This window comes from Pleurodeles waltl, chromosome 2_2 (assembly GCF_031143425.1).
Source record: "Pleurodeles waltl isolate 20211129_DDA chromosome 2_2, aPleWal1.hap1.20221129, whole genome shotgun sequence".
NCBI lineage: Eukaryota > Metazoa > Chordata > Amphibia > Caudata > Salamandridae > Pleurodeles > Pleurodeles waltl.
Genome location: NC_090439.1, coordinates 30733759 through 30756707, shown reverse-complemented (window position 1 = coordinate 30756707; position 22949 = coordinate 30733759). Strand labels below are relative to the sequence as shown.

At 45.6% G+C, this 22949-nt stretch overlaps 1 protein-coding gene across 1 annotated transcript in view; it reads right to left on the bottom strand.

Moving 5' to 3' along the window:
* The window catches only part of BCL2 (BCL2 apoptosis regulator), a 501592-nt gene that overhangs the window by 80217 nt on the left and 398426 nt on the right, over positions 1-22949 (bottom strand). The window lies entirely within an intron of this gene.

The following is a 22949-nucleotide window of genomic DNA, read 5'->3' as shown; positions in this document are numbered from 1 at the left end:
TATTACAATCCACCCCAATCCATCCTACCTTACCCCACACCTATCGACCCCACTCCAATCCAAACCACTCACCACAATCCAATAACTCCAAACCACCCCACTCCAATCCTCCCAACTCACCCCAATCTAATCTGCCCCACTCCAAATTGTCCCACGCTAATCAAAAACAAAACTACAGCACTTCAAAACAGTCTGCCCCACTCCAATCCAAAACAATCTGTCCCACCCAAATCTGGCACACTCCAATCCAAAACAATATGCTCCACTCCAATCCAAAACAATCTACCCCACTCCAATCCAATACAACCTGCCCCAAACCAAAACAATCTGCCCCACTGCAATCTGCTGTACTTAAATCCAAAAAAAAGTGCCCCACTGCAATCTAAAACAATCTGTCCCACTCCAATTCAAAACAATCTGTCCCACTCCAGTCTACCTCAATCCAATCTGCCCCACTTCAGTCTACCTTGCTCCAGTCTGTCCCACTCAAATTCACCACACTCCAATCCAGAACAATCTATGCCACTCCAACCCAAAACAGTCTGTCCCACTCCATTCCTCCCCACTCCAATCTGCCCCACTTCAATCCAAAATAAAACATGCCACTCCAATCCAATCCACCCCACTCCATCACAATCCACCCTACTCCCACCTAATCCACCCCACACCAATGCACCCTACTCCAATCCACCCCACTCAAAAATCCACCCTAATGCAATCTGCCCCACTCCACTCTTCCACACCCCAATCTAAAACAATCTGCCCGACTCCAATCCAAACAATCTGTCCCACTCCAATCTGCCCCACTCCAATCCAAAACAATCTGGTCCAATTCAATCTGCCCCACTTCAATCCAAAACAACCTGCCCCATTACAATCCCAAACAACCCAATACAATCTAAAACAATCCACCTCACTCCAATCCATTCCACCTCAACTCACATCAATCCAATCCACCAAACTTCATCTCAATTCACCCCCACTCCAATGCACCATAGTCCACCCCCACCAATCCAATCCAATCCACCCCAACCCATTCCAATCTACCCCACTCAAATCAAATACACCTCACCCCAATCCAATCCACTCCAATCCACCCCACTCCAGTCCAATCCACTGCACTTCAATCCAACCCACCCCGCTCCAATCCACCCTACTCCAAAACACTCCACCCTACTCCAATCCAACCCACCCCACTCCAATCCAATACACTCCAATCAAGTTCACTGCTACCCAATCCACCTCACTCTGATCCAATCCACCCCACTCCAATACAACCCACTTTAATCCAACCCACTACAGTCCAATCAAGTCCACATTGATCCACCCTACTCCAGTCCAATTCACCCCAGTCCAGACCATCTTAATCTACCACACTTCCATCCAGTATACCCCCTCTCCAACCAATCCACCTGCTGGAAATGACCCTCTCTACAGGCTCACACCCCCAAACCTTTTGCCTTCCACCTCCTACTTTTTGCTGAATTTTTGCTTGTTGGCTTTAGGACTCTGTGCACTTTACCACTGCTAACCTTAAAACTTGTGCCAAGCCTGCCATTGCAGACTGAAGGCAGTGTCCCACTGCCACGTTGACTTGGCATTTAAACACCTTGCCAAGCCTTAAACTCCTTAAACTCCCCTTTTGATACATATAAGGCACCCCTAAGGTAGGCCCTAGGTAGTCCATAGGGCAGGGTGCTGTGAAATTAAAAGGTAGGACATGTTCTTTTCAATTTTACATGTCCAAGTAGTGAAAAACTCCCAAATTATTTTTCTTACTACTGAAAGGTTTACCCCTGCCATAGGATAACAGTGAGGATTCCTACCTAAAATTAATACAATGTAATTCCTAAACCTGAGGTGGTAGACATGGCATGCCTGGTATCTATGAACTTGTAATGATAAACCCTCTTTAATGGTAAAATTGAAATTATCATTACAAGTTTGAAAATGCCACTTTTAAAAAGTTGGCATTTTCCTGCCCTCTGTGCCTGTAACCCACCTTAGGTCACATGACTGGGTTTAACTGACAGTTTGGACTTTGTGAATTCACCCCAGAAAGTTACACAATAGAAGAATGAGCAGAGCCTGAATGGTCCATTAGCTAATTTTATGGGGGGGGTGGGGGGGCAGCTAAGCAAAGCCCCACTTGCAACTGAAAAGGATGGGCTCTTAACAACCCTGTATTGTCAGTGCAATCAGCTAGGAAACAGGTCAGAGGAGGCAGGAAATTCCTGAAACCTCAGAGAACCTTCCAGGAAACTTCACCCAAATTCTATGAGCAGGGCACCAGGGTATAAAAATACCTGCTTCTCAGTTCACTACTGGACCTGCTGAAGGACTCTCAGAGGACTGCCTGCTGCTGTTACCTGCTGTGCCTGTAAGGATTGTTTTGCTGCCTGCAGCGTGCTTGGAACTTTCAGAGACTAGCCCTGCTGTAGAGCCCTGCATCACCACCTGCACTTAGGACTCCAGAAGTGACTTCAAGGGCTAGTTTTGCTGGTCTCCTGTCTGAGCCATAAGGACATAACAGGCTCCCACCATCTTAAACCTGCACCTGGACCCAGTCTGAGTGAGTCTTGCACAACCAAGAGGTCTCTGCCCACTCATGGACCCTTGGTTTGGTGCTAAAGGTATCCAGGTGTCCATTTTTCAAAAAATTGAGGACTTGCTATTTTGAACCTTATCCTTTGAAATAAATCATAATTCCGGTTCTACTAATTGGATTTTGTTTTTGTGTCAAATAATTTATTAAAATATTCTCTATTGTTCTAAATTGGTTTGGGATTTTTTATTGTGTTGTTCTTTTGCTGTTTGTGTACTGCATAAATACTTAACACATTGCCTCTATGTTTAGCCTGACTGCTTTTTGTGCCAACCTACCCAGGGGTAAGCACAGGTTAAATTAGTGACTTTTTGTGGTTCACCCTGCAAGGGATTGTGGCTGTTGCTTGACCAGTGTTCACACCTCTGTCAAGAAACAACCCAATTTCTCAAGCCACCCCACATAATCCAATTAAAACCACTCTAATCCAATCTAACCCACTCTAATCCAATCCACCCCACTCCAATCAAATCCACACCACACCACTCCAGTCCAATCCACCACAATCCAGTGCACTCTAATCCATCCCACCCATGAAACCCATACCAATTCACCCCAATCCACCACACTCAAACCAATCCACCCCAACACACCCTAATCCACCCTACTCAATCCAATTCACCACACTAAATCCAAATGCACCTCACTCCAATCCAGTCCAATCCATCCCAATCTGATCCACTGCAATCCGATCCACCACATTCCGGTCCACCACACTGCAGTCCACTCTACTGCAGTCCATCCAGCTACAGTCAAATTCACTCCACATCACACCAATCCAATTCACCTCACCTCCATGCAATCCACACCAGCCCAATCCACTCCACTCCACCCCAATCCAATTCACCTCACTCCACCCCATTTCAATCCAATCCAGTCCACCCCACTCCATCCCAGATCAGTCCACTGTACTCGATCCAATCCATTCAGCCTACCCCCCAAATCCATCCCACTCCAATCCACTCCACGTCCGCCCAATCCAACCTACCAACCCACCATCCCCGTTCAGTCCGCTCCACCCCACTCCAATCCTTCCACTCCACTCCAATACAATCCACCCTACTCCAGTCCAATCTAATCCACCCATACCATCCCACACCACTCCAATCCAATAAATCTTGTATAGGCTAAATTATTTTTTTTTGCTTGATATTGCCTTAACCTTCTTGGCACAGCAATGAGAAACAATTGTGTCATACACCTGGGGCGGATCACAAACAGTTTTGTGTTCATGGTATATGGATCCGTCAAACTTACTCCGTATCGCACATTAACAGATTTGTGTTGCAGGTAATTACCTTTTTAGGGCCGAGCCTGCGACTGCTTGTGCATGCGCAAGCGAGACGCTGTGGTGTTTAGTAAAGAGCTTGGAGTCTGCATGTCGCTCACCATTTGTTGGTTTGCCTGGCATTCTTCTTTACAGCCTAGTAATTTGTCAAGGAATGCGTGGCATCATTTCCGTTCCTCTGTGTGGAGCAGGGATCAAGCACTAAGTGATTTTGACTTAATTAGTGCCCGTCCGCTACTCCCGATGTAATCAAGGTACTGTTTTGTTCTAACTTCCAGTGCCCCGCAAACAGAAGGCTTTTGACTGGCAAAAACGTGGCCAGAAGGACAAACAAAACTGCAAAGTTAGATTTTTTAAAGCTAACTTTATTTTACTAAGTCGTCTTTTCTCAGTTTTCGTTCATGTTTTTTTTGTTTTTGCTCGTGGACACTGTTGTCAAAAGCTGAAAATTCACTTGATCGAAATATGCAAGACCTATTGCAAATGCTTGTTCTGAATTTAAATCAATCTGTGAATTTGATTTTGTTACTGGTCGCTTGCCCGGTACATGATGATGCAACATATTGCATTGTACAATGCGTTTTTTTATTATTAAGGTCGGTAATTCAAGAAACATAATTTTGCACAACGACTTTAAATGCACTCAATGCTAACAAATCCAAATGTATTGAAAACAAATTACGTTATTCTACAAACACCACCAACAATCTCAGAGACCGCCTACTCAAAACTATTTGTGTGATCTGATCCCAGCCTGAGGAACAAGGCAGGAGAGAATAAGCACACCATGCATTCAGAGCCCACTTGTGACCCACATGTCTTTGAGTTACACTCTATCCTGAAATATATGTTAGGCGAGCAAAATCTTACATAATTCCAAATTGCTGAGTCTGGCATATTTCACACAATGTTTGATTCTATGTCAGGACCGGAGGCTCTGATTATGCTTCTCAATCTTTACTACTCAAAAAACAGCAGCCAGTAAAAAATCAATAAACACAGAAAACACATTAATAGAGACTGTGAACCACACCTCTTCATAAACCACTGATAGTAGTCCAAAACAGTCTATAAACTAGAGAGGCACAATTGGACTTCCTTTTTCTTTGCTGCTCCGCAGTCAGATAAGTGCCTCTCCATCTCATTGATTTGTTTAACATAACGTGTTATATACTGGTGCCTACTCAGAATTTATTGTATTTCTTACTGTTCCGTAACACAAGCTCCTTTTCTTTTTCGCTGTGGTGCATGTTGCGCCCCTCATAATCCCTTAAATTTGTTCCCTCTCGGGGACTGCCTCACGTGATCACCGACAGGAAGCCAGGGCTCTCCGCTAGTGGAGTGGCTTTCGCCTCCTCGGAGGCATCAACAATGTTTATTTATTTCCTTACAAGGCCAGCAGGTCAGTTAGCTTTTGCCTGACTTCCGGTTCGCTGCAGATGAAGTGTACCGCGAGATGCGCGGTATATCCCAATTGGGCTACTCACACGTGCACAGCCTATGTGAGGGGCAGTGACATTGTGTCAACTTGACTCCTCATACGCTGAGCTACGCTGGTCCCAGGCTGAAATAACAGGGGAGTTTGCCGAGTTAAATGAACGATCCTTATCTGTCGGATCGCTCTGTTTTCAAGACATTTCTTTGTGTCTAAAAGGCTGGTGCAGCTTCATTCTGATTCTGACGCCCCTGACCAATGTAGGCTGGGCTGCAATAATTAGTATTTGTTTTGCAATTCTTGCACTGGGACATTTGGCCTCCTCTTTGGGACCTGGATTGTGGCATTTATCATGTCAGAATACGAATCTTACGACCAAGGCCTGGAGGTATATGGCCCTGATGAGGATGAGGCTTATTACTTTGATCCCTGTTTTGAATAGGTTATTGACTCCTCAGTGCAGAAATCTTTAGATAAAGTTATTTCTTCTGCCTTTCAACCTTTGTCCAAAAGGCTAGATGAGTTAGCAGGACCTACAGCGCTTTGTCTTCCTTCTGGAGACACCTCTTCTCTGTTTATCCCCCCAGCTGAACAGCTTTGGCCTCATGCAAACAAGTTGGCCAATATTTTTCTACCTTCTACTTCTGAGCATGCTTACTCTAATGCATCTAACCCTCCTCCTGCTCCTTCAATTTCTCCCCCTGTGGATTCTGATTCTGACTCTTCTTCCTCTCATGAATCCCTTAAAATCAATAAGCGCGCTAAGAGCGCAAGCATTCCTCCTCTGCTATTCCTTCTCCTTTCACTTTTGAACCCTCTGATATGATTCATTCCAGATCATATGACTAGGCCCCAGCTACAACGGTGGCAGATTACATGGAGTTACACATTAGAAAAGGGTTTGAAAAAGAAGTCTGATCCAGACTGAGGTTCGAATGCCCTCGCCCTGATCTTCCCCATTAAACTGCTGTCACCCCTGAAATTGATACCATTATGGTCACTTTCCTCAAGAAGTATAATAAAGATCCGAAAAAAGGGATAGATAGAGCTCAGAGGGCTTGTCAGGACAAGCTCCTAGATATTTCAGGACCTCTTGCTAAAATTCTAGAATTAGCCTTTCAGGCTCAAGAAACAGGGGCTGCTATCCACCCAGAGGTTCTGGCCGGGTGGACTCAACAAGCCATTTGTTTTTTGGGGAATGTGAACTGTGCTCTGGCATCCGAAAGAAGGAAATCAGTCTTACTACGCATTGATCAGCAATTGGTGGATCTAGCTTCTGCTGAAGCGGGTCACCTGGTTGAAGCTCAATTATTTTGGGACAGATTCATGAAAAATATTGCAAAATTTGTGAACACTTTCACATCACTGGCTAAGTCTCAGTCCTCCCTCAAACGAATGTTCAATCCCCTTTTTGGACGGGCGGTTGATTTTAAGGACGTTCGACTAGCCAAGGATACCAACAAGGTCCTTCAAGGGGAAATTTCTCAAAACGCAGGAGTTATATCCAAGATCCTTCACAAGCGGTTTTCTACCCCTCCAGATATAGAGGCCCACGCAACTGCAATACCTGATGCTCCGGCAGAGGTTTTAGAGCCGTCGACAACACCCCCGAAGGTAATAAACCTTCCTTTCCCTTCTATTCCTTTAGGAGTCAGACTCAAGCATTTTGTTGAAAATTGGGCCTCCATTTCTTCAGATGTATGGGCTCTGAATACAGTACAAGGGTACACCATAGAGCTAACTTCTACTCCTCTTCAACCTTTGCTTCCACCTCCTATCCTTTTTTCCCAACTAGGAACATTCTTTATAGATTGCAAAATTTGAGATCTACTTGCAAAGAAAGCTATCACATTAACTTCCCAATATATGAGGGGTTTTTGCAGAAAAGTCCTCCTGATTCAAAAGAAAGGGGGCAGTCAGAGGTTAGTCCACAACCTCAGAAATTTCAATCCGTTTGTAGTATACCGCCATTCCAAGATGGAGCACATCTATCTTTTGCAAGATCTATTTCAGAACGGAGGGTGGATGGTCCGACTGGATCTCAAGGATGCCTATATATTGGTTCCCACTCCCCCTTTTCAAAGAAGGTTTCTTCGTTTTTGTTGGAGGGACAATTGGTATAAATATCTGACACTTCCCTTTGGCCTGTCTTCAGCCCCGTGGGTAGTCACCAAACTGTTAAACCTGTGGTGGAACACCTTCATGGGAGGGGTATCCCCATGATTATCTATCTAGACAACATGATTCTTCTGGCACAGGATCAGTCTCTGCTGCTAACTCACTTGTATTGGGTGGGTTCTGTTCTTCAGGACCTGGGATTTGTAATGAATCACAAAAAGTCTTCCATGATCTCATCTCAGCAATGGAATTCTTGAGATTTCAGATGGATTCAGTCAAACCTCAATTGTTACTTCCTTCCCGGAAAGTGAAATCAATCAAGAGAGAATTGAGAGTGGCATTATCGAATCAGACAGTATCTTTGAGATCCCTAGCCCGGATTGTGGGTCTTCTTTCTTCGTTGATTCAAGCAGTTTTCCCAGGGCCTCTGCATTCCAAAGCCTTACAGAGACTGAAGATGCGCTACCTTCAACAGGGCCTTTCATACGATCATCTGGTTCCGCTCCCTCTCGAAGCCTGAGAGGAACTCCAGTGGTGGCTTTCTCATATGGAGGCCTGGAATGGCAGAGCCATATTTGGAGTGTCAACAGAGATTGTGATAGAGTCCAATGCCAGTCGTTGGGGTTGAGGTGCAAGAGCCGGACCGTTTTCGATAAGAGGTCGATGGTGATCAGATGATCTTCGGCTCCACAACAGTTGTATGGAACTCATAGCGGGTTCATTCGCCATCAGATCCCTCTCCCGCTCAAGAGAAATTGTTGCATTCTCTTGAGGATGGTACAATGTGTTCGTGGTAAGATACATCAATCACTTGGGAGGGACAAGGTCACGCCTATTGGCGAATATTGCCAGAGAGTTTTGGCATCTATGTCTAGCTCAGAAGATCATGGTGATAGAGGAATGTCTTCCAGCAAAGGTAATCTAGTGGCAGATTGGAACTCCCGGTTCCTGAAGGATTCCAGCGATTGGAAGCTTCACCCTTCTGTGTATCAGAAGGTCATGTTTTTGATGGGTCTGTGTCATGTGGACCTGTTTGCATCTCATCTCAATTTTCAGATTCCAAAGATTTTCAGCTGGAGACTGGATCCGTTGGCAATGGCAATGGATGCATTTTTACAGGATTGGTGAACGCAAATGAATTATGCCTTTCCTCCATTTGCCATGATCCCAAGGATAGCGGCGTTCACGCAACGCCAAGCAGCGTCTGCGATTCTCCTCACTCCGGTGTGGAAGAGTCAGCCGTGGTTTCCATCTCTTCTGGAGCTCTCTATTGCTCTACCTCTGCAGCTACCCTTCTTTCCACAGCTCCTTCTGGATCCTGCGGGATCTCCTCATCCCCTTCCGCTACCAGGGCAACTGACTCTTATGGCCTGGAAGATATTGGGAGACATTCACAAGTGCAATGCCTTTCGTCTTCAGCTACCTCTTTTATACGACAAGCTTGGGCTCCATCCACCCATAGAAGATATTTTCTGGTATGGGAAAAGTGGGTGGGTTGGTGTCTTCGAAGGGAGGTGGATCCTGTGGGATCCGAGATCAAAGACGTTATAAACTTCTTGTCAGAATTTGCTGAATCAGGCTTGTGTTACAGGTCAGTAAATAACTTTAGATCAGTTATGTCTGCAAGGCATACATGGATAAATAATAAACCAGTAGGTCAACATTTCTTAGTATGTAAATTGCTTAAAGGGCGATCAGTCTGGTGATTTCAAGCAATCCAGGAGGATCATTTCTGGATCTGGTGTGAGAGTGGTATTGGACTTTTGAAAAGAAAGAAGTCAGATTGTGCCTCTCTAGTTTATAGACTGTGTTGGACTACTATTTGTGGTTTATGAGAGAGCCGTGGTTCGTGTGTTTTCTGTTTTTTTATTGGCTGCAGTTTTTTTAGTTGTAAAGATTGAGAAGCATAATCCTCGCCTCAGTGTCCTTAATTGAATCTAAAATTCTTGACACCACGCTAGAAACTTTTGTATTCCCCTCTCAGTTCGGCTTTTTGTGTAGTTTTCACCAACGAAGGACTGGGCTGAGGAGAAATGTCTTGTAGGGACTGTGAAGCTGACCAGTGCTGTGGCCCATAGACTTTGTCTATTTGAGCCAGCCTCTCGTCAACATCTTGCATGATATTTATGCATGGGTTATGTATGCCCTAGTACACGTTTTACGGAGGTGACCATCCTAGTGTACTTTGAATGACATGTTTAGATTTCATAGAACTGCTCGCACTAGCCCGGTATTGCAGGGTAATTGTGTCTTTATTAAGGCAGTCTGTGATTCCCTGAATTCCTTTGTAACGATTCCCAGGAACAACCACAGCCAAGTCCAGTGCATAAAAAACATTCTCACATAACTTTCACACAAATCTTTTCTTTTCATCTCCTCACAAAGCTAAGAATCAAAATTCAGCACACGGTGGACAACATAAAGCACATTTTCATTCATTACAGTGTGCGGATTACAATTTACAGTAATAATTCAGTCAGACTGAATAAAAATATGTTTCTACATACACATACCTTTCATGTGCCTTAAACCAGGAATACGAGTGACCACTTTTTTGCAATTTCATACAGCGCAAACTCAACCCAAAGGAATTGGAGTGCTTTACTTAAGTACCAGTTACATTACACAAACAACATTCATTTTTTGGGCACATAGAAATTAGGTGACTTAGCCAGACCCACAGGATGCTGAGTCCAAGCCACAATCAAACCTGGTAACCCTGTTCCAAAGTCAGCAGCTGTGACCCCTACGCCACATCCTCTCCCAAATGAGACAGAAAGTTGTCCTGAGGATAAATCAGTGCAGTGATGTCTGTGTGTGCACAAGAGAAGACTCAACTCATGTGCATGTTATGTTAGGGCCCCAATAAGGTTACGGCTTGTGCCGCTTCACAATAATGGCCCCAACTTAGGGTGCACGTGGTTGGGTCTATAAAAGAGCACATGGAGGCTGTCATGGGTCCTACTGCAGTTGGCCACACATTTATTAGCTTTGCCCCACGTGACACAGGGACTACACTACTTGCACTCATACCTTTATTTTGAAACAAACTCACACACAACTATATAAACTTTAGTACAGTCTCAGGGTGTTAGCCTCAGTCACACCCATCAGACAATCCGGCAACAGTTCATTAAAGGACAAGCAGCGGATCATCGGCCCGCTGGCTCAGAGCCAGCATCTGAAAAATAAAACTATATTTTATTATTGTTTTATTTTCCAGCTGCTGGCTGCGCCGGCGTGTCCACAGAGGGGTGGGGCTGGGCCATGAGAGGGGGAGGAGAAGTGGAGTCACTGGAGTGCACCTAAAAGTGCACATGTCCTTTCAGCTTGCTGTGTTAGGCCGGCCAAACAGACGGGCACACTTAGGTTTCTCCAACCTAGCTGTGTTGCACAGCCAGGTTGGAGAAACAGCACAGACCCCCCTGCACCATTGGAGCAGCAGTACAAGCCGCTCAGACTAGTTCTGGCACTGCCAGGATTGTGTGGGGGAACCTGTGCTGGTGTCCCAGGGACTGCTGAAGAAGAAGAGAAACGAGGTGTCCGGCAGTGTAGGCGGCAGGTCAGGTAAGTTTAAAAAAATATATATTTCCCTACTCTCCCCTTTCCTTTCACCCCCTGCCCCGCCTTGAGATTTGCAGCAGCTACCACTGAGAACAAGTAAAGAAAATTTAAGGATACCTGGAGCTTTCAGGCAGGTTCTTACACCACATAATGTTGCAACTGAGAGGATGGCACAGGATTATTCCTCAAACCATACCATGTACGAGTGTCACGACTCACCACCACAGCAGGAGGCCCATGGCTCGCTTCCTCTTTATAGACAGCACTCCAGGTGTTCTCATCTTGACCCTCACTTACAGACTGGGGAGAGCTTGCAGACCTCTTCAAGGTCACCCACACTGGCATCATCCTCTTCAGCAAGGGGAGGGGGTGGAGATGATGAGTGAAATCGTTTGAACTGGGGAATGTTCCGGGCCACTTCTTCCTCACGTCAGCAGTAACTTTGGTGCCATGAATAGGAATGGTGGTCCACGGGTGGCGTTCAAAAGGCAGCCTGAATTTACTGGCTGGAAATCGATCTTTCACCAAGACTAAATCCCCTACTTTGAGTGGAGACCTCTTTGCTTTGTGGCTGTTGGGGTCAGGGCAGGATCTTACCAGAGTCTCCACTTGCTCATCCATGAGTCGGTACTACACTTTTGTGCGCAGCCAACTCTTAGTTTTTTACCATTTAGTGGTGGCCAGGTTGGGTGAGTTGCACAACCTGATTATTGAAACTAGTGGGAATAACAAGGCGCTGTCCATGCATGAGACAGCCATCAGGGTCTGTGACTAGTTCATGACGTACATGGTAGAGGCTTTCCATGATGCGTTGGGCCTCTGAGGTGCACTGGGCCCAGTGCTCTTTAAACCAAAGCTACTGGCTACATAGAACAGCCCCCAACGCTCTGTGCAAACATTAGTCTTGGGCACTATCTTGGCATATCAGCAATGTACCACACATATTCTTCAGTCTCGTTTGACTATTCCTTTTCATCCAGAGTAGCAGCTTGGAATGCCTCATAAGGTAGTCCGCAGGATTGGTTGTGCCAAGGAGATATTCTACCTGGCAATTATAGTCCTGGGGTTGAAGTATTCACTTTTCAATTCGAAGGGGCAGTTTTGAAGCTGTCCCCTGGAATTGGGGAATGAGGGGTTTGTGATCCATGGTGACTACATACGGTTGACCGGAGACATACAGAGGGAAGTGCCAACACCCCCAGTGTATGACAACTGCTTCTTTATTAATTTACGAGTACCGTTGTTTAGTCTTCATAAGAGATCGAATTGAAAATGCTACTGGCATCCACTCTGCACCCTCAGGCCACTGCATCTGCACTGCTTTTAGTCTTTTCGGACCAGTGCCTGCCATAATGGTGGTTTCCTTACTTGGATCAAAGCAGATGAGTGCGCTATCGGTCGAAAAAGCATATTTTATGGCCTGGAAGGCCCATTCATGTTCCTCCCCCCAGGGCCATGGGGTTGCCGACTTGGTGAACTCATAGAGACAGGTTGTACCAAGGTGGTCAAAGCCTTTATAAACTGACTACAGTAATTGACTATGCACAGAAAGCTGAAATTATCAGACATGGTGGACAGCAGGGCTGCTTCTTTGATGTCACATACTTTTTCAGGGTCAGGTGCTACACCACCCGCTTAGGTTTATTCGAAAAAGTTTAGCTGCTGCTTGAGGAACTCACACTTAGTTATAAGGAGAGTGAGTCCTGACTCATATTCGTTGCAGGGTGTTCCGCAACCGGGTACTCTGTTCTGGTATGGCCTTTGCGTACACCAAAATGTCATCACTGACATTCACTACTCCGGGAAGGCCTTCCAGGAATTCTCATATAGTGTTCTGAAACACTTTGGGGTGCCCTTGGAATACCAAAATTCAGTCTTCAGTAGCTCTGCAGACCCACATGGGTGGAAAAGGTTGTGATGTACCATGACTCCTCCGCCAAGGTGAGCTGATGGTAGCCAGATCGGAGGTCTACCTTTAAAAACCAGCATGCTCTATTCAACTACTCTATCAGATCTTCGATGGTGGGGGTGAGGTTGCACATGTCTACGCATACACATAGCTCAATGGGTTGCTTCTGCTTTCTGGCCCCAATGATGGGGGATACCAATAGGGTGGGTTGGATACTTTCTCCATTATCCCTGCTGCTTTTAGCTTTCCTAGCTCTTTCTCCACCTGAGGTCGCAAGTGGAAGGCCATTCTCCCATGTTGCAGGGCTACCGACAGTACTGATCGGTCAATATGTAGCTTTATCTCTTTTTCTTTCAAATACCTTATGCCTTCAAACACTTCAGGGAATTCTGCCAAGATGTGTGAGACTCCTTCCCGGTGGACTCCAAATGTGAACGTGACTATGCCAATTGCTTCTGCGGTGCGGCACCCGTGGCATTCCTCAGTGACATAGACAAGTGAGTTCAGGGATTGAGGCTCATGAGTGATGGGCGTTCTGAACTTTCCTTTGATGATTAGAGGCTTGCCTTGTCAATACGCAAACACTTTGTTCATAGTTTTCTGGAGCGGCGGAGGGGGTTGTAGCATATAGTAGGCTTCTGCAGATAGTAGATTGATGTGATGGAAGCTCCAGTGTCCACTATGGCTAGTATGGGGTGTACTCCCACCAGTATCTTGCAATGTCTTAAGTGGTGCTGAGATTTGCAAAGCACTCCTTAGCATGAAAACAGAGTGAACTGTGTGTCCAGCTCATCCATGTTGCTACCTTGTTTGTGTGATTTGGACAAAGCACTGATAGCGATGCAGGTGCCTTCCCTTTTCTTGATTGACACACTTTTGTGAAATGATTATATTTTCTGTACCCAAAGCACTTTTTACCTTTTGCGGGACAGTCAGCTAGGCAATGCATGGGACCGCCGCAGTACACACAGTGTTGCGGTGATGACCCTCCCGCCTTGGGTTTCCTCGAGGCCAGGGTAGGCGTTATGGCATTGACCGGTTAAGACTTCATGGTCTTTTGCAGGGCAGCTTCCATTTGGGAAGCGTGGGCTTTGAATAGTTCCTTGGTCCTACCCATGGTTAGAATGTCCACCAGTGATTTGCATGATTCTTGTAGGAATACTTTGCAGAGGTTTGCTGATGCACATCCTTGGATTATCTGACCATGTATCTCTTCCCCTTCATTGGTGAATCCACATGTGCTTGCTAATTCCTTGCGTCTGGTGTAAAACATGTCGATAGACTCCTCTGCTTGTTGTCTGACCTGATGCAAGATAAAGCTTTCATAGTCCTGGTTGGCCATTAGTTCGAAATTTCCATAAAGTGCCATTATGAGGGTCTGTGTGTTTTTGGCGTCACTGCAGTGACTGTGATTTAGAGATTCTGTGCCTGTTAGAGGTGGTATCACGACTCTCTTGCTTTCATCCTCTACCTCAGTGGCTTCAAAATATAATTACACTTTCTCCAACCAATCTCTCCAACTAGACACTTGCGCAGATAGGGCTCGTACTATAATGAATGGCTCAATGAGAGGGATGTTTGTCATAATAATGTTTGAGAATGTGTGCTGTCCTGGGGGGATGTGACTGGCCCCGGGGCAGATTGGGTCTCTCTTTGTTCCTCAGGGTATGACAATGACTGTGAGGACTTTGGTAGCTGAGAGCCTTATGGCTGAGGGTCTGCTATGTCACTGACAGCCTTGGTTGCTGGAACCCATATGGTTGAATAGTTTGTGTGAGGCTCGTGGGGTATTGAATGTCCACTCCTGAAGGCATGTTCACTGACAGGCTTGAAAACACACTTATGTTTCTCAGGCTAGCAGGAGCTTACAATGGTCACATACCTCCCATGCGCAGAGGAGCAAAAGCATGGCAGTTCCTCCATTTGCTGTGTCTTTCACGGGGCCCCACATGTCCTGGTGCCAAAACAGAAAGCACTGCGTCACTGCAGGGCTCTGATCGCAATCCTTGAATGGCACACAGCATCGCACGTCCACCCTGATACTGGGCAGGCTCAGCTGAAAGCAGATCGGGAGTGGGCATGTGTTTAGCTGGCCTGTGCAGCACGAGCACCTTGCATCCCCTAGGGAACGAGCAGCCTCCGCACACAGGCCTGCACTGCCAACGGCAGACCAGGACGGAGGGCACAACCACCTTTGTCGCCAAATGTTATGTAGGCGCCCCAACAAGGTGACAGTGTGTGCTGCTTCACAATAATGGCCCCAATTTATAGGGTCACGTGGTTGGGCCTATAACAAAGCACATGGAGGCTATGGTATGGTTGTCATGAGTCCTGGCGCAGGTGGTTTCTGAAAGCCCACCTGCCTGGCCTCACATTTATTAGCTATGACCCACGTGAGACAGGGACTAGACCACTTGCACCCGCGTAGTGGGGAACAGAGAATACCGCTGTGGTTACACTTTGCAGGCTGCCGAATTACACATCTGTTACATCACTGATACAATGTTATATTGCACTTCCCAAATGCTGCTGGGTTACCATAAGTGCAAAAGCCAGGAGATGTGAAGAACAAAACCTAAGTGGGGCACAAAAGGCAGTTGAGACTCTGGCACATAAATTTGCATTTTTACCCAGTCTGCATAATTTACCTGAGAATCACAGAATAGGAAACATGAGAAGTAGGTTTAAAATTTAAGGTCATGTAAAAATGGGCCTTGCACATGGATGCAGTAGAGGAAGTTATAAAGCTGAAGTGTAAACTTTTTTCAAGTTGACCTGTCCAGCAGCGTTTTTTATCCTTCTTTAGAGAAGTCTTCCTGTATGCATGTTTACGTGTCATTCTGTGACCCAGCTCAAATGCATCAATAATTACACCAAAGGAGGTTGTTTACTTTGCAAAAAAGATGGTCCTTCACTGCCACATTTTAAAACTGACCTTTAAACCTTACCTTTATGAAAATGTCGGCTGATACTAAATAGTAACTATAAAAAGGAAAATATAACTTCTCTCCCTAATTTACTCTTTTTTCAGTTATCTCTGTTCCACTTCTGACTCTTGCAATACTTCTGCCATCTTGCTGCTGAACCGGACAATGCGTCTCTCTCCACCGTGCCTCTGACTCTATCCCTTCTACATCTCATGTGCACCTCAGTGCCAGGCTGTATCAGACTGAGAGCTGCATTGTTTGTTTACTAAAAAAAAGATAATTTTGTTCTTTAGACTGGGGCCATGGTAGCAAGCGAAACCATTAGCCACCTCTGAAACATATGAAGTAGCCCATATATAGGCAAAGCATGCAGCAACCTCTGGGGACAGAGTTAAGAAGGATCTATCAACTCACCTCCCTGCTTATGGAGCCAATGATAGTAGTCTCAATCACCTCCTGCTCTTCCTGGCTACAAGGGAAAGACTCCTACTCTATGAAACGGAACTGCCAGACTGTCACTGGCAGTCTCACCTACAGGAAAAAGCTGTACTCTTTCAGAGGAAGGCTTCTTTCTTGGCAGGACTAGTCGCCATACTCTGTGCCGGTGCTAAGCTGAACATAAACTGTCTCATACTTGTCTCTCTGGCTGACAGGACAAAGGCTCTGGAAAAGCAAATGTACACTGGCTTCCTTAGTATGATGAAGAAATTGAACAGAGATCTTAGTTCAACTTGACCTCCATGGTTTAACTAAGGGATATATATCAAGGGAACGCTAGATACCAGAAGGTCTTAGGTAGACGTCCATGCGGCTGTGATAGTGGAAACTACTGGGAGCTAACATTCTGAAAATGTCTCAACTCAGGACACCTAGATGGCTAGGGTAGAGAGTGATGCCAGACACACCCCTTCATACTGGATAGCCAAAAACATTATGTGGTATACAACTCTTGAACTCCCTCACAGTTATGCCTCTGCTTTTTAGAATTCTGACTCCAAGAGTTGAATGAACTGTGACTCTCCACTCGAAAATAAAAGATCCTTAAAGAAATCTCCTGTCTGTTCCAGGAATAAAATTGTAGTAGCTTTTAAATGTCATAGAGCACCACATACACTTATCCAAAAGACATCATCACCCAGGCATCTGGGTCATGGCAGGCCTCTTCTCAAAAACACACTGACCACCAATATCAGAGGCAAAACACAATTTTGAGTAGGAAGGCAGTTCTAGGACCCTGTTTCAAAATGATAAACGTGTGGCAAAAGATGAGACATACCAAAGTTGTGAGACTGGTAAAAATTATGTACTTCCAGGAGGAGGTTGGTGTTATCAATACACTGGCCACTGCAAGAAAGATTTTCGATTTGGGCTGAGTGTTCAAACATTTTTTGATCACTAGACAAGGCAGATCAAGAGGAGAGATGTAGGGAATGTAGTGTTGTGCATGTCTATTAGACAGGCGACCACCCCAAGGTGTTCCAATGTTGATTTTGTCCATGATACAAGTGTGCTGTTAAATGAGACCTCTCCACATGTGCTAAGAAACTGGTGTTCAGAGACTAGTCGAACATCAAGTCTTTCCATAAAGATCCCTTCGTGCTGAGATACATGCTCATTTCTGGAACACAACCGCAAGCTGAGCAGACAATCAAAGCAAAATGGCTTAGGGTACCTGAATATCATTGGTGGGATGGAAATGCCCTCTGCATGGGGTATGGTTGTGTTCCTCTGCACTGAGTGCCCGACTGCATTCATCTGGTGTATTGCTTTTTGATTTTTGGCCCTGGCCTCCTAATCTTCTTTGTGAGCAGAAGTCCAGGTCTCTTCCTTACTATGAGTTAAGTCCTTTGATCTAGAGGGGCTTACCAAGTGTGACTTCGTTATACAAACAGAGGACTACTGCCCTGGTCATGGGTTTAGTACATAGAGCAGTGATAGACGCATATCATCTTTTGTGTATCCACAGTGGTCAGATCATTTTATTTATGGCGATGGAGTGGTAGCCATCTGGTCCACTCGTGAAAAGTTCTGCTTCTGTTCACTTACCTAAATCCTAGTGCTAACATCCCCAGTATATGCTGTGAGTGTTTTTGTATGTGTTAGAGTGGTACATGCATAGTGCCTATGGGTGAACCAGAGTAATGGAGTCCTGTGGGATCCAATGTGAATGGCCCTGGCCTGGCTTCAGGAGAGGTTGTTTTCCCAGACAGTGGAAGCGTATGGCTGGCATTCCTAAGGCTGGAGGGAGAAGACCTAGACAATTAAGTAGGGAGAGGGGAGACAAGGTCCCTTTAGAAACTCAATTAGTTTATTTGCAGAGAGTAGGCACTGATTAGCCTTCCTGCATCACTGCCATTTCTTACTTTCGCTGAGGTGAAGGGTGGGACTGCATCCACTGTTGTTCATATGAAAAAGACCCCTTAAGTGAGCCCAGCCTTTGTCATTCCCCTGATCAGTCTGCAGTGTGACTGATAACAGTCGGGTGTAGAAGGCTCACAACTCCTTTAGCATCGTTTCTGGGTACTACAGGCTAAAGACTACCCTGCGATGAGGTCCATCACTGTACACAAGGGCTGTGTCTGGAGAGTCGCTGAGCAGCACACAAGAAAGGAGAACCACAAAAAAACACTTCTCAAATTGCAGTGAGCGGATCCAAGATTCCAGTCTGCTTTGACTGTATAGACGTCTGACCCACCGACTAACTAACTAGGTGATCCAGTTCCAAATTGTGCTTCACTAAGGATGGGAGTGCTCCAGAGCTTACTCCGAGGACTGCTGTGCAACCAGAGCTAGTATGTGCCTGACAACCAGCTTCCCAGAGGTGAGGGCTTCACCTAAAGTCTACCCCTAGCTGCAAGAGCTGATCTCCTGCCCTGAGTGCCTAGAAGCCGGCATCATTGCTCAGAGAGGCAAGGAGCATTCCAACAGCAAGAGAGACAGTCCAGGAGGAGTGAGGTACAAAATGACCCTGGTGTGGTGGGCCTGCAGAAGGACAGGACTACAAAGAGCAGCCGGAGTGCCCAGGTGTCGGTGAGAATAGTGGCCAAACTATTGGTCAGCTTACTAAAGATGTGGCATGGCCTAGCTGCAATGCCTGAAGCAGTTGGTGGTAATGTGACTGGAACCTCTGTGCCAGGTGACTTACTGTGGCGTGACCTGAACAACTTTGCTAAATGAATGAGTGTTGGGTGACCTCATCTGTTGTACCAAATACTTGCATCAAAAGATTGAAAGTGGAATGACCGACACCACTGTACCAAGAAGTACCCCATCACATCGTAACCTGAGTCGTGGACACCTTGCACATCCAGTGAGGCTCACCTGTCATGGAACCTGCTGCAAAAACACAGCTGACCAACAGGTGCAACCTTTGAGACCTGCACAGCCAGGTGGGGCTGCAACGCACACAGCCAAGACCACAGAGACCCAACACCATCTGGAGAAGCTTTCAACCAATTGAGCAGCTGCAGTTGCAAAAGCAAGGAAGGCCTGACTAGGACAACTGCCTGGAGCTCTGCCAAAGAACAGGGGGAACACTGATGTCAGTAGGAAGCAGGATGGGCACCAGGACTCAGCTGAACCAGCAGCGTCACTGAGGAACTGGAAAAAGATTGTCCATTATTAACAGTGCGGTAGGGGGCCCACCTAAGCCACCAGGACTACCCAAGGCCACAGGGCAAAGAGGCACCAATGGACTCTAGCAATAGGACGCTGCCTTGGACTATTGGATATACATCTGTGTGTGGTATTTAATCCTAGTGTGGAATAAACACACACTTCGTTTTGACAGTCAAGTACTGGGTTGGACAACCCTTTATACAGGATATGTCTATGTTGAGTGCTAAATTTGAGCACATCCTGGTATACAACCTACACAGGCTCATCCTTTGTAAAAATCTGCTTCTAGCCAAAACAGGGAGTGCTTGAAATGGGGCAGGTTCTGTCAAGGTGTAGGCATGTGCATGTTTTTTTTGTTTTTGCAGAGCACCAACAGTCAAAAACGGTCCAAAGTTTTTGAGTTCTCCCCGGAAATGTAATTTTGCCATTAACAAACAAAATTCTTACTTGGAATGCTTCTTTCTCATAGGCTGAACAAGGTTTGGTTTTGGGCCCTTCGTAGTATTTCGGCGTCAACACTTCGTTTGCTCAATACCTACTGTCTTTCCTTGCCTTAAAGAGACATCACCCTGGCACTTCACAGGCGCATAATCTTCTGCCCAGAAGGAAGCCAAGAACACTCATTCGGGATACATTAATACTGCGCATGCCCAGAGTGCGACAAACAGAATACGTAATTAAGTGAAAAACAGACACATGCTCATACACGATATTCCAAAACAAGTGAAGATCTTTGGCCCGTTTTACAGACTGGATCTACTGCCAGGGTAATTTATTCTTCCGAAGCTTTCATGTTTAAATATTATTGGGCGGCTGTCTTCTGCAAACGTACTTTACTTCACTAAACATGTCAACGTTAATTAAAATAAAGCATGGCAGAGGGGAATTGCTGGAACCTCTGCTGAACAAACTGTCTCTGACTTGCTGTATTTTACGGTGATGCAGGCGCTGGCCTCCCGCCTACTAAAACGATATCAAAAACAAAATCATGGGGGGCCCAGAAATACCGATCCTATTATTTAATTGTTTTCTCAGTTTATACTGGGCCCTGTTCTAGCAACGAATACTGACGACAGCCAATTTCTAAGGTAAGGTAAAGTAGAGCGGCTATTGGTGGGTGCCTGATCACCTATGTCAGCAAGTATGGCTTCATTGGCAGGAAAAGGGTGGAAATTGTCACAGCTTTTGGAGGGAAAGGTCTTTGGCCTGGTTGACCCCAATGTGCTGTTAATGGACCGACATCATGCATGGGATAAAATAACCTGTGTCATACATTATAAGATATTGCAAGTCATCTATGTGACCATATAGAGAAACAAGGCTGAGGATGTTTGTAAACCTGAAGAATAAAGTTAGAGTCTCTTCCCCCATATTAACCATACCAATAGGCATTTGGACATTTGTTCCAAAACAATATTACACTCAGTTTAATGCAAGTCAGATCTCAAAGAAATTCTATAGCTCAGAATATGTAGAAAAATACAAGGAGATTCTATCTTTCCTATAACCCTTAAAGCTGAAAAAATAAACATGTTGCCATAAATAGCTCCTTACTGCTTATCACTGTTCATCTAGAAAAACAGAGGAGGAGGAAAAGCAGCATTTTCATTTTTTAAACTGCAGCTTTATTATGTTCCCTGAACAGCCTGGCTTCTGGATCTAGCAGCAGGTATTGTGATGTCAGAACTCAACTGTAATAAGTTATTATTGTTGAGCCGCTATGTCATTTCTTTGTTACAGGCAACTAGCGACTAAAAAGTCACCTGTATTAGGTAAATTGCACATGGGTTTTTGTACAAGGATTGAAGGCTCCCAAACACTTGCTTCACTTTAACACTAACTACACCAATGCAGGCTGAAAGTAAATGTGCGGAAATAACTACTATGGTAAACTCTTTGCTACTTGGAGTTTGAAGCTGCTGTTGTGCATATTTACCAGACAACATGGCCCAACACTACCTCACCCACTGGGTCCCAGTCACAAAATATTTTCAGCGCGTAAACCAGGATTAGGCTTGGTGGTTTTGGTACACAGATTTTAATCCTATTTCATCAAAGCTGGAGGAGGGTACCTTTACATTCAGAGGCGTAATTTATGAGTTCGGAAGGTCTGCCAAGAATGTCTCTTTTCTGACACACAGTTGTTTTTCTACGGTGGGCGTCATGGTCATTGGAAAGTTTCAATGAAATAAGGAGAACACCTAGAAAGTTTTAACTTTGTGGACATTCACACAGGTCTGGGATGGCTTTCTCTTATTTGCACTTCTAGATGTTTACTTAAATGAGCCACGTTTCTGGTGTTACAGCCAGATTTGTTGACTTTAGTGCAGGGGAACCAGGTTCTAGTCCTGGTGTCGGCTCAACATAAAATAAAAAAAAATGAATCTGACCTTCTGTAATTTACCTGCCCCTGTGTAAAGAGCCCGTGCTCCAAGTTTATGATATATTAAACTGAAAAAACCCAGAAGTAAAGCAGAAAGTACCAAGTTCATGACATGTAAAACTGCAACAACAAAAAACTTCAAAATAATGAAAGAATTGTGGGATGTACATGAAATTCCCCATTTTCACACTGGACTTGAAGGAAGGCAAAACATATGTCGAAACATATTCTGTAGGTGAAGAAAAAAGGTTTGTGTGACGTGTCACTAAATTACTAACTGACAAAGTCTGCCCGATATTCTTGTCACTCGTGTATACAGTGTGGGATTGCGAGGGGTCGGGCTTGCCCGATCTCCCCTCAGGCTAGGCGGGCGTGGTGGTGCATTCCACAACAGTCTGGGTTTACATTTGTGCGGTTCTCCTTGTGGGTGAGACATAGCTGAGGCCTTTTTAAGGGCATATTGGGTGTGGGCGACCTCTTTGTCCGCTGTCACACCCAGGAGTGGTTCCATTCTGTCATTGAATTTACTGGTAGGCCAGAGATTTTATTTGTGCTTTGGTGGAGTGTTGTTCACATGTAGCTAGACTGTTCAAGATTATGGTGACTGCTAATAGGGTAGTTCAAGTCCTTAAGGTGCTGCAAGATAAAGGGAGGGAGGATCTTTTGCAGGAGGCGATACTGGAGCAGGCGTGGGTGGGTTTAAAACACCAAAAATGAGTATCTGCAGAGGGAGTGGCTGCAGCAATATTGGCATGTGCTTCACCGGTTACAAATAAGTTTAAACAAGAGTGGTTACGGGAGGTGGGCATGTTTGTTACCTACTCAGGAGTCTGTCAGGGAGGTATTACCTTTGCCTGTAATTCAGCCAGAGCTTAGGAGCGTAGCGGCAGTGATGAGCGGGGACCCTGGTCTGGCGCGTAGGTCCAGGGCTTCCATGAGGGAGCGGGTCAGGGGTTGGGGGAGAGGTGTGCCAGGCGGAGTGCGGTGATGCAGATTCAGCATGAGTGCGATGATGCAGATTCACCGCCTGGAGGTCTCTGCTCCTTGGGTGCTCGCATCCGCTCTAAGTGCGTGTGAGAGTGAGGTTACAGTTGCCCTCGGT